General features: G+C 37.7%; 1 pseudogene; it reads right to left on the bottom strand.

The window, feature by feature from the left end:
• Positions 1 to 1131: 1131 nt before the first annotated feature.
• Positions 1132 to 1746, bottom strand: LOC101580765 (annotated as a pseudogene).
• Between the last annotated feature and the right edge of the window lie 11314 nt (positions 1747 to 13060).

Below are 13060 nucleotides of genomic sequence, written 5' to 3' on the forward strand. Positions count from 1 at the left end.
GTACAAAAATTAACCACTATGAAGAATGTATGCAATGTGTTAATTATTGAAACTGTCCCACCAATTTGATTTGAAACTGTCTCATTGTTATTTGTTTATCAATAAAATTATGAGAAAAAAATAAAAGTAAATACATGATCTTTTCCTTCCATTGTAAGGTACTTGTTTCAATTTTATTTAAACTGACTTTAAAAATAAATAAACAAAATAAAACTGAAAAAAAAAGTAACCAAGACAGATCTCAAGGTGCTTTTTCCTTCAAATGAGTCAATATTTCCTTCTTTATGGTATAGTACTATTCATGGGGTATAACTATCATATTTTCTTTATCCATTCATCTGTTACTAAGATTTAGCTGTTATGAATTGTGCTGCTGTAAACATAGGTATACATATGTCATTGGGGTATGATGTCTTCAACTGCTTTAGAAAGATACCTACAAAGGGAGTATCTATTTGGATCATATGGAATATGTGTTTTTAGTGTTTTTAAAGGACTATGATTTCCACAGTGGTTATACCAATTCAGACCCCCATGAACAAAGAGGACAGAATCTTTTTCCCCTCCATGCTCTCCAGCATTTGTTATTGGTTAATTTCTTGATCACCACCAGTTTTTCTTGGAGAGAGACAGAATCTCAGTGCTGTTTTAGTTTATATTTGTCAGATGACCATCAATGTTGAACATCTTTTTGTATTTATGTTTTTTTTTTACTTCTTCTGATAAGTTTCTATTTATTTTTTATTTTATCATTACTATTATTATTGATCATCATTATTATTTTAAGTGTATTTGTTGTTGCATGGTCTCACTGTGCACCTCAGACTCATGGTGGTCCTTCTGATTTCAGCCTCCCCAGTGCTGAGATAACAGGTGTGTGCCACCACACCAAGACTGTGGCCAGCTTGACCCTCCCTGGGGGTGGGGCTGGCATGGTGTGTGTTACCAGGGATCAAGCTGCAATCGCTGTGCTTGCCTAAGCTTGTCTAAGCAGGTGCTTTAGTTTGCTAAGCTATCTCCCTGGACCAATTTTTTAATTCCCTTTTTTGGATTGGCTCTTTAATTTAGGAGGTTTTCTTAACTGTCCTAAATTGTTTACTGGGTTATGAATTTTACAAACATCACATATCATTAGTGGTACTGGTGGAGCTGGAGAGTATTGCACCTTCTCCAGGCTGCATGGCAAGAACGACCAATAGTGTGGTGGAAGTTGTGGCCCTTTCCAAGGCCACGACTCTTGCGGCCTGCAGATGTCAGCCCATGCATCTCCCTGTGCTTGTGGACTGGTTTGGTGATCCACTGGGTCTCAGGATTTCTTCTACAGGCTTTGTGGAATGGATCAATAAGGATAACCTCAAAGAATTTGCATGTGGAATCTTCACCAGCCCAGTAAGAATTTAAAACTCTCGGAGTTCCACAGTGGCATCCAGCTCACTCCTCAACAACAGACTGAAGGCTTCTCGAGAACTTCAGCTGGTTAATGCCATGATGGACAGGCTTGCCGTAAGTTGTTCCCTTGGGAGCTGGACATTTGCAGCCACCGTGGCCCACATGAATGCTGTATATGACATACTCTTGTTTGGCCTTGTATCCCAGTTTGTGAGCTTTGTCCAGCCTGGTGGGGCAAGGAGCCTTGTGGAGCACTGAGAGCTGGCGGTACTGCCAGCAGTGGACCTGCAGTAAAAAGTGCATCACATTGGACTGCTTCTTCATCCACAGCTCCTGGATATACTTGTATGCACCCATCTTGGCTTATCTGATGGCTGCTACCAGACAGAAAAGAAGAAGCCTTTCTTTTATGAGTTTTTTAATATATTGTTAGATATCAATCCTTTGTCTGAGGAGTAGCTGGCAAATTGTTTCCAATTCTATATCAATGTCTCTTCATTATTTTCTTTGCTGTGCAAAAATATGATCCCACTTAATTCTTGAGGTTATTTCTTGTACCATGGAGTTCTTTTCAGAAAGCCTTTGCATACACCCATGTCTTTAAGAGTTTTTCTTAATTTTCTGCCAGCAGATAGCTCTTTTTCAATATTTAGATCCTTGATCCATTTTCATTTTAGTTCAGTGCATAGTAAGAGATATGGGTCTTGGTTCACTTTTGGTGTGCAGGTAGCTAGTTTGCTCAACACCATTGGTTAAGATGGCTATCTTTCCTCCAATCAACATATTTGACTCCTTTGTCAAAGATAAAGTAGCTGAATGTGCCTGGAATTGTTTCTGCATATTCTATTCCATTCCATTGATCCACAAGTCTGCTTTGCCCAATAGCATGCTGCTTTTATCCTGTAGCTTTGTAATACACTTTGAAGTCCAGGATTGTGGTGCTGCCTCCTTTAACCTTGTCATCCAGAATTGCTTTTACTATTCTAGGTCTCATCTGGTTCCATATGAATTTTAAGATTGATTTCTCTAGTTCTGCAAGGAATGCTGTTGATATTTTGATTTGGATAGCAATAAATCTGTATAAAAGATTTGGAAACATGGCCATTCTTACTATATTGGTTTTACCTATGCAAAAACATGAGATATTTTTCAGTTTTGATATATCAACTTTGATCTCCTTGTTCGAGGCATTATAGATTTCATTGTAGATGTCTTTCATTTTCTTAGTATTAACCTAATAACTGTTAACCTAATACTTAGGTTAATTCCTAAGTATTTCATTTTTCTTAGTGATATTGGTTTTTGGGATCTGCTATGTAGAGAATCATGTTATGTAGAAATATAGTAATACCTTAGTTCATGAACACTTTTCTATTTGCAAATAATTCTTTTGGTAAATAAAAGTTTTGGTAAAATTTTGTTTCTATTTGCAAACTCTCCATTGGGTAACAAACATGATCACAGCCACCTTCTCCACACAAACACAAATGTAGTCATCTTCTCCAAAATTGTAAAGCAATTTAAATTCCTTAACTAAGGTATCACTGTCATGATAATTTAACATTTTATGTCCACAATGTTTTTATTTTTTCACATTTCTATTGTACTGGTAGTTGGTTAATGTTTCAAGAACTATATTGAACAGCTTTTCTCCATTTAGTGTGATGTTGGCCATTGGTTCATCATAGACAGTTTTATGAGGTTGAGATAAAGATTTTCTATGCCTGGGGTGGGGGAGGTAGCTTGGCAATCTAAACACCTGTCTAGGCAAGCTCAAGGATATGGGTTTGAATCCCTCTACTGCATGCTGAGCTGGACCCATGGCAAGCTAGCCACTGAAACTGGGCTTGGTGGTGCACTCCTGTAATTCCAGTGCTGGGGAAGCTGAGACAGGAGAACCACTATGAGTCTGAGCTGCATAGCAAGACTCTGTATCAAATATATAAATAAATAAATACATAAAAGATAAAAAATACTTTCTATGCATATTTCCTTCATTTAAAAAAATCATGAATGGATATTGAGATTTTTCCAAATACTTTTTCTAAGTCTATTGAGATAAGTATGTGATTTTTGTTTATGTTATTATTACATTATTTTTTTCATGTTGAACTATCCCTATATCTCTTGGAATAAATCTACTTGGTAATTTTGATAAATTGCTGCACTCTGTTTGCCAGTATCATCTTGAATTTTTAAAAAATTTATATTTGTTTTTTATTAAGTTTATTGAGAAACAAATAGCAATGAGACAGTTTCAAAACCGATTAGTAGGAGAGTTTCAATAATTAATACATTGCACATTGTTGTCTTCATGGTGGTTATTCATAGTACAAGATGCAGTCATGATATCCTGTCCAAATACTATTAGAACAAATCTTTCTTCTCACTGAATTAGAGAAAGTAGCTATATATCTATCCTAACTATTTTGTATATGCAGATGCAAAATGGTCCTTCATTTGTAGCCCCCTTTTTTGTTTAGTTTTTGTCAGAGATGGGTATTCCATTGTCATTTAAATATTGTAGGTGTGTGAATTCAGAAAAATAATCCAACATAGTCCAATAGTCCATAATAGTAGTGGGTTATCCATTACTATTACCAGTGTTGTTGACTGACAATGTCAGAAGTTGTTGACTTGAGCCTTTTACAGCTCAACATATTAATATGGATTTACCCTCTATACTCCAGTCCCACACTTCTCTGCTGGATGGTCAAGACCAAGACAAAGCAAGACCTATATAACAAGTAATGTAACTTTTGTATCTGATAAAGTCAGTCAAATACCCTCAGGATTTATGTTGAAACCCTGTACCACAGTTTGTAGATCCTTTGTGAGTGTCAGCCATGTGGATGAGTCATGGCCATTGCTTGACCAATTTGCTCTCTGTGAAAGCCTAAGAGAATGTTTTCCCTTCATGTGACTCTCCTTAGGCACACTCTACATCATCAAACACTTTCCTCTATGGCCCCATAATCTCCTTGATTAGAAAATTTGGGACACCACTGAGTTACAGGATGTTACAGTACAGGTTCTCTTATGTCCTGAGTCCTCACTGACCTTGAAAGTCTAGGGCCAAAATGTTGGCTGTCCTTGCAGCCCTTCTTTTTCTCTAATTATTGAAACTGTCCTACTAATCAGTCTTGAAACTGTCTCATTGCGATTTGTTTCTCAATAAAATTATTTAAAAAAACAAGGAGAAAGAAGGAAATTATATACAGATTACAATAATGGAGAAAAACAAAAGGAGAAAAATTTAAAGGGTGAAGAGGAAAGAATAAAAGAAAGAAAAGAGATAAAAAGCAAGGAAAAAGTGAAATCAAAGTCCTCCAAACTCAAACTCAACAAACTGTTAAAGAAGAAAGGAGAAGAGAAGAAAAAAAGGAAAATGGAAATAAAAATTAAACAAAACAAAAAATAAAAAAAAAATTCACACACTTACAAGAAACTAAAACCAGGGCCAGGGAGATTGCTCAGTAGAATAAGAACTTCCCTGGCAAGTGTAAGGGTCTGAGTTCAATCCCCAGTTCCACCAAAACAAACAAACAAACAAACAAACAAACAAACAAACAAAAAACTAAAACCAATAAAAATAAAGAAGTAAAAACCAAGACCAAAACTAAAGAAAAATGGAAATGTCTCTTTGATTTCGAACAGGTGATTTTCTCCTGGGATCTGTAATTTTAGGATAGTGTTCAACTCAAGACATGACCCTGATTACAGTGGAAAAGGAGGCAGTCAGAGCCCAGGTGTTGCTGGTTGCAGTCACCAGCAGGTAGTAGGATTAATTCAAGGGTGTCAATTATGTGACTTTCAAACCCAAGGAAATTCAGGCTGAATCTAGCCTTTAGTCATAGGAACAAGGTCTGTGTCCATTGGCTTAAATCTCTTAGGGCCAGTTCTTGCCATCTTGACCATGGCATCTTGACCACAACTGTCTCCTGTGGCTGTCCCTCCCCTAGTCATTGTGGAAACATAACATCTGGAGCCCTGAATGGTAGCCATCCATAGGCTGCTCTGAATCTCAGCTTCAAATAAAGAAGCCATCCCTTGAATGGTACCCAAGCAGGAACTCTCTCAAGGGGCTATGGTGATCAGTTGGGCTGGAGTCTCTTACTAGCTATTGCAGCTAACAAGCAACCATTGGTCCAGTCTATTGCTGATTTCTCTTTAAAGATCTCTGGAGTTCCATTTGCACTTTGTTTCTATGGATTCAGTCTTTCTCATGACCCAAGATCTGGAAGCAAGAGAAAAAGTTCAGATTGTGCTTTCCCTTTTCTGATGTTGTGTTGTGTCTTTTCAATTTCTCTGTGGATTTTAATTTTCCTGTCAGAGCCTTCCTGATTCCTGGTTATCTATGTAATGGTGTGTGTCTAGTTATCCCCCCAAAGCCTCACACAGTCATGGGGCAGTTTATGGAGTTTGTGATTGATTCTTGATCCAATGCTGGGATTAGAGGTGTGACTGCTACATCCTCACCCTGGGGTGGGTAATTTGCATTACAATGTAAGGAGGGAAGAAAGGCTAGCTGCTGCCTGAGATGTTGCCACTCTCTTGCTCTTTGCTGCTGCCATGAAAGGTTGCTCTCTGCCATATGTCACTCTGCCTTGGAGCCAGCTGGGTATGTACTGAAGCCTCTGCTGTGTGCTACATAAACCTTTATTTCTTCATTTTGGGTGTTGGGTATTTTGTCCCAGCAAAAAGAGAAGAGTAACAGACAATCTACATACCTCTTTTCTTTGTCTTTCTCAAGTTATTATTTTCCAGTGTCTGGATTCTGAATCTTGCAGAGGTGCTTCTTCTTAGTTTTAAAAACTAATGGCAATCATAAATTGTTTTAATTTTATTTTTCGGGACAAAGTCTTGCTATGTAATTCAGACCAGCATGAACTCACTGTGTAGCCCAGACTAGCCTCAAATTCACAGCGATCTTCCTTCAGCCTTCTGAATGTTGGGCTAGTGACGTTACTAAATCTTAAAACTTACCTAGTTATATATATCTTAACTTCATGCATTGGACTCTTTCCCTTTTCTTCATTCCTTCTGAATAAGCAATGTTGCATTGAAATTAATTTTCCCCCTGCATAGAGTATACCTTTTGTACCTGATATATTGGTAACAAATTCTGTGAGGTTTTGAAAATATCTTTGTTTTACATATTTTCTTGGATAATCTGTTTTTCTGGATAGAAAATTCTGGGTTGGCAGTTATTTCCCTAAGTGCATTGATGATATTATTCAACTCCATTTTCTGTTGTTGCCAGCTAGAAGTCACTTGCCAATGACTATCATCTTGTTTTTTCCTTTCCTTTGGCTGTTAAACTTTTTTTCTCTCTGTTTTTCTTCAATTTGCCATGATATATCCATGCATGAGATTATTTTTAGTTTATTTGGTTTGGGATGTATTTAGTTTCTTGAATCTATGAATTGATGTTTTTATTCAGCTCTGGAATACTAATAACCATTTTCCCCTGAGTCTGAGTCTTCCCTGATCTTTTCTCTTCTTTTCCCAAGACTTTATATAAATCTATCCTAGACCCCTGATTGTGTTTCCTATATTTGTTATGCTCTCTTCAATTATTTCCCATCATCTTCTCTCTCTATGCTTATTTTGAGTAGTATAGTCTCTGTAGAGAATGACTATGAAATTATTTTTCTTCTACTGAGAAATAATATTTCTCTTCTTTTGCATTAAATTTTATATATTGCATTAAAATTATTAGTTTCTTTTTGCCTATCTAAAAAGATGTAATTTAAAAGTTTTCTGTGTTTTAACCCCAAAACTTATACATTTAGATTTTATGTCTTTATACCAGTAGCCAGGCAGTCTGTTAATTATAATATAGCAATTCTTTAAGATTTATTGTTGCATTTTGTTTTTGCTGGCTCTTATGAGGTTGTTGTGGTTTGGGGTTTTTGCAAAGGGAACAATATAATACAGGGCATATTTTATAAGATTATTTAATAATCACCCCAAGAATCATATACAAAGAGTACAGGAAACCTGTCCACACACTAAAGACCAAAGACTCCAGCAGACAGCCTAGATCCTAAAATCCTGTATGAGCCCAGCTGAAAACCTAGAGTCCATAACAATGCCTTTCACAAGTCCAATTGGAGGCATAGAGCCCATGACGGTGTCTCATACAGGCCTGTTTCATGCATCTGCATTGGCAAGGCCCAAAGGTCAGTGGTGGAAGCCAGAAAGCCTATGCTAGTGGGATAAAGGATCTGAGTTAGCAAGGTAAGGGATTTGAACTCGAGCCAGGAAGCAAAGCTCAAGTTAAGCACAAGAGCTCCCCCAAAAGTACCACAGCCATCCTCAGCAGCAGCGAGGTCCAGAGCTCCTCCAATGATGAAGAAAGCTGAGTTCTTATCAGGAAAGCCAAAGTGAAAAGCTTCTCCAGGAGGCTGAGCAGTGAACCATATTTCCCTCAAGATCCAGGAAGCAATGCTCAAGATGAGGACCAGAGCTCCTCCAAAATGAACCATAGCCATTGTCAGTGATAATGAGGTCCTAAGCTCCTCTTTCTACAAGAACAGTCAAGTTCATCAGGAAAGTCAGCATGACAAAGTCCTCCAGCAGAATAGCACAAGAGGACCATCAGCTTCCAACAGCTCCAACAATTTTTTGAATCAGCTTCTCTACCAGCCTCTCAACAGCTTCTCCAGTTCTGCCTCCTATGCTTCTGGAAACAATCCTCAGGTGGGCCTCCCACACCCAGCACCATGCTAGCTCAATTCATCTGAGTATAAAAATTGACCACCGGTAACTGCAAATGTCATGGTGCTTTGCATCCTTGTGTGCCTAGATTTATTTGGTTATAGGTTGTATCTAATTTTTAAAATTCATAATTTGGTACTTTGTGTGCTGCACTTTTTCTTGTTTGTTTGATAATTCTTATTTTTAAAAAATAATTTGTTCAAGTGTTTAGACATCTTTAGCAGAAGTGTTGGGTATGAGTCACTTTAACTTCTATTATAAGAAGGAACCTCATGTAAGGTTTTTCAAAAGGAATGCCATGATTTGGTATCAAAATTTTATTTTTTTTAAGTTTTTTAAAAATTAATTTTATTGAGAAACAAATAGCAGTGAAACAGTTTCAAAACCAATTAGTAGGAGAGTTTCAATAATTAATACATTGCATATTGTTGTCTTTGTAGTGCTTATTCATAGTACAAGATACAGACATGATATCCCATTCAAACACTGTTAGTACAAATCTTTCTTCTCATTGAATTAAGAGAAAGTAGCTATATATCTATCCTAACCGTTTTGTATATACAGATACAAAATGGTCCTTCATTTGTATCCCCTTTTTTGTTTAGTTTTGTCAGAGATGGGTATTCCATTGCTATTCAAATATTGTAGGTGTGTGAATTCAGCAAAATATTCCAATATAGTCCCAGTAGTCCATCACATTACCATCATGTAGATATTGGAAGCAAGGTATATTATCCCTGAGAAGAATGGGCTTTCAGCACCATGTCCCTGAGATGTCCCTTGTGTTCCCAGGACTCTTGCCAAGTCAAGCAAATTAAGTATGCCAAGAGCAGAATGTCTACATAAACATTATTATAGGACACTGGGACCTAGATAACATAGAATTATCTGTAGAAATTATTTTCCTGTCTGTATGCTGAGTCAATTGTCCTTTGAAATGCTGGTCCTGTAATGGAACAAAGCCAGTAATTTTCCCCAGTTACTATAGCAACTGGGTGCAGAAAAGAGCACTGTGAAGAGGATAAGTGAGACAGCCCAGATGGCTGCCCCTGGACTCTCCCATTACTTTCTCATGGTTTCCTTGTCTGAGGCACCACCACCAAACCTTCTGGAAACTTCCTGTCTCATCATTGCCTCCAAACATTGTGGATGATCTTTTTGCCCAGTCTGTTTCCATTGGACTCTTATAGAGTGGTAAGTCTCAATTAACTCCATCTTTGTTACTACCTGTTACTAAGTCTTAATAAACCCTATGTCTCACGTGGCATTTGGGGGTATTTTCTTTGGTGTTTTGGAGCCCTGCTCCAGCACAGGGATTAAAATAGGTCAAGCATATTTGTGGGAAAAATAGTGAAGAAGGCTTGCAGTGGTCAGGTGAAAGATAAAGGTTATTTGGACAGGGATGAGTGAGGTGGAGAGAAATTGGTTTGATTGTTGAAAAGAACAAACAGGACTGTATGTAGATTACAAATGAATGTAAGTGAAAGGGTAACATAAAGGATGGTCATTAAAATTTGATTTTGGTAACTCCGTGGAGACTGTTCCATTTATCAAGAAAGAGCAGACCAATCAATTCATGTTTTTGGTACACTTTCCCATCCTACCATGCTATGTGTCATGGTTTGCGTCTAGTTGTTCCCCACAGCCTTATATGGTCATGGGGCAGCCTTCTAGAGTTTGTGATTAATTCATGATCCAATGCTGGGATTATTGGTTTGAGTGCCACACTTGCCACGGGGCAGATGGCCTGACTGTAATATAAGGAGGGAAAGACACTTGCTCTCTGCTACTGCTCTTCCCTTTTTGCTCTTGCTGTTTTGCTGTTTTCTGCTGCGTTGGCCTGCTGCCCTCTGCCATATGCCACTCTGCTTTGGAGCCAGCCAAGTATGGACTGAAATGTCCACAAACCATGAGCCAGTTATACCTTTCTTTCCTTAATTTTGGGTGTCAGGTATTTTGTCCCAGAAATAAGAGAAAGGTAACCTAGACACTATGTTATATGTTATAACACTTTTTAATCTTGGGCTTTACTTTTCCCTGATTTTAGGGAGGTCTGATCAGTAGAGGCAGTTGTACAATATGTGTTATTTTTCTCTTTAATTCTGTTTGAGGTGTATCTATTAGGTATCCTGTCTCTGCTATGGGTCCAGATCTGTCAGCCTTCATAGTCTCAAGTCTCCTGGATGATACTGGCTTCAGGATTCTGTCCTTCCAGCCCTTTGTGTGATGAAGACTTCCTTCTGTGGTTAGGCTGCTGTAGTGTACGAAATATTAGAGAGTAAGATGTTTAGAAATAACAGAAATTTATTTTTCCCTAGGCTTGGAAATCTAAGATTAAAGCACTGGATAATTTCCCATGTGGTGAGGGTCTGTTTCCCTCTTCATAAATGGCATCTTCCTGCTCTGTCCTCACATGTTGGAATATACTAGCTAGTTCTCAAAGGTCTCTTTTCTGAAAGCATGAATCCCACTTGTGAATATTTCAAGACTTTTGACTTAATCACCCTCCGAAGCACAAACTAATAATAATAATAATACCTTGAGAGGGGGCTGGGGATTTGGCTCAGTGGTAGAATGCTTGCCTAGCAAGCTGGAAGACCTGGGTACAAAGATGATCTGAGAGCACTGTACACCCAACACATGAGCCATTTCTGCCACACATGTAGTTATCATTTAGTGTAGTATTTCTTTATTTACTACTCATTATAATCCCAGTAAGGAACTTTTAAGCCACCATTTTCTGATTGCTATACTGTCATATTTCTAGCAACTAATATATGTAACTTTGATGTACTCTATATATATTTATTTTACATACAAAGTGGTTAATTTTCCAAGTCTCTAAGTATCAGTTTTTATCATTCTGTCACCTCTGTTGAGAATGCTTGGGCTAGCATAGTAACTTTTTATCATGTATAGTAAAGACAGGCACATTTTTTTCTGTGAAGAGCTAGATAGTAAATATTTTATGTTTTGTGGCCCATGTACATTCTCTAGCCTTTGTGATGTACATTTTCTGTCCTCCCTCCTTCCTTCCCTCCCTCCTCCCTTCCTTCCTTCCTTTTTTTCTTTCTTCCTTCCTTTTTCTTCCTTTCTAAGAACTCTTTCAAAACATAAAATTAATTCCTAGCTTACTGTACACAAAAACAAGCTCTGAGGTAGATCTGACCCATATGCCATAGTTTTCTGACTCCTTGATTTGTAGTGATAAAATGTTTAAATTTCAGAGTTTAAATAAACATTCTTGCAGGTTTACTGCATGACAGCTTGAAATAAATGATTTAGTTGCACATTTAAAAGGTCACACAGAACTTATTCATGTATTTGTCAACTAGTGATCGACAAATTCTTTTAGTGTATATTTGTTTCTGGCTTTTATTTTACCAAATTATGTGAGAAAATACAGAAAAACAATATTCTTGGCAGAATGACAACTTCTTGATGCTCAAGAGTGATTTCTGCATGAAGGCAGAACAGCCCAATAACTAAATGTGGAAATGAGTCCAGCTAGCAATGTGTATAGCATCCAATGCATGACATAGAGTGGTGTAGACAGTGTGGCTTGGGCACTGGTCTCACCTGTCTAGTCTCACTACTTTATTTTTATTTTTTATTGTTTTGGCAGAACCGGGGATTGAACTCAGGCCCTTGTGCTTGCCAGGCAAGCCCTTATTCTACTGAGCTGTCTCCTTGGCCGGTCTCACCACTTTCGATGAAGCATTTAACCTTTGAGAGCACCAATGCCTTTAACTGACAGGACAGGTGATAATAAAACCACCATTAACAAGTTACTAACAAGATTAACTGTAGTTAAGAATACAAGGTACCTGACCTTTCCTGGAAGCTTTGTATTATTAACTTTCTTGTTCTCCCATAGCTCTTCGTATAACTGAACTGAGAAGTCTTTATGAATATTATGTGAGAAAAGCAATTATATACTCCTGCAGAGATGAAAACAGTTGGTGACACTGTTTCCCTGATGAGGGAACACTTGCAGACACACTTAGAAAGTAAGGTTTGGCAAGTCTCAGGGGCATCTGAGAGTTTTATTTTTTTATTTTTTATTTTTTGTATTTTTAGGGAAGGGTCTACAGGGTGTTCAGGGTCTCACTATTAGATCAGACTTGTAGTGATTCTCCTGTTTACAGCTTCCCCAAAGCTGGGATTACAGGTGTGCACCACCATGCCCAGTCCCAATTGCAGTCTCAGGGCACCCTGGGGGTGGGCCGAGCAATCTGAGAGCTTTAAACTTTAAAAACCTAGTGATTGTGATGCAGGTGACACCATTGATAATACACCTGAAGCAAGGACTATACACTGAGAAACATTATTATTAAACAAAAAATTTCCTATAACCTGAAAGTATGTGATTTTCCTACTAAATTGTTGAGAATTCATTAGAAAGAGTGCCAATATCAGGACTGGATTTGGGTCCAATAGGTCTAACTTGATATCTAACTGGACTTTTAGCCTGGAAGACCAGTTCTAACAGGTTCCAAAAAGAAAACCAAATATAGCTTGATCAAGGCCCATGTTGCTTGGTTCAGACTTTTGAGGCTCAGCAGAACAGTAACTGTATGAGCATTACTCCGTAGTATGACTGGTTTGGGGCAAGCACTTGGCCAGTTGGGGGATTCAGGATATAGGATTAAAATCAGGAAGAAGGGATTGATAAATCTAGATGGAGTCCTAAGATTTAAGCCAGAGATCAGTTTGGTACATGGATAGTGAGACAACCACACTTATGATTCACTAACTGAATAGTAACTTCATAAGCTCTTGCTGATATCTGTGAACTAAGCAACTACTTTGTGGATAGCAATGTGTAATGCTAAAACCATGCTTAAAATACGTGTCATTCTGGTCTTCTAAATGCATACTGCTTCTAATGTCATATAAATTATTGCTATATTCTTTTTAAAGTAAATGTACATTAAAAAAGGTGATA

Source organism: Octodon degus, unplaced genomic scaffold, assembly GCF_000260255.1.
Source record: "Octodon degus isolate 3935 unplaced genomic scaffold, OctDeg1.0 scaffold00071, whole genome shotgun sequence".
Classification (NCBI taxonomy): domain Eukaryota; kingdom Metazoa; phylum Chordata; class Mammalia; order Rodentia; family Octodontidae; genus Octodon; species Octodon degus.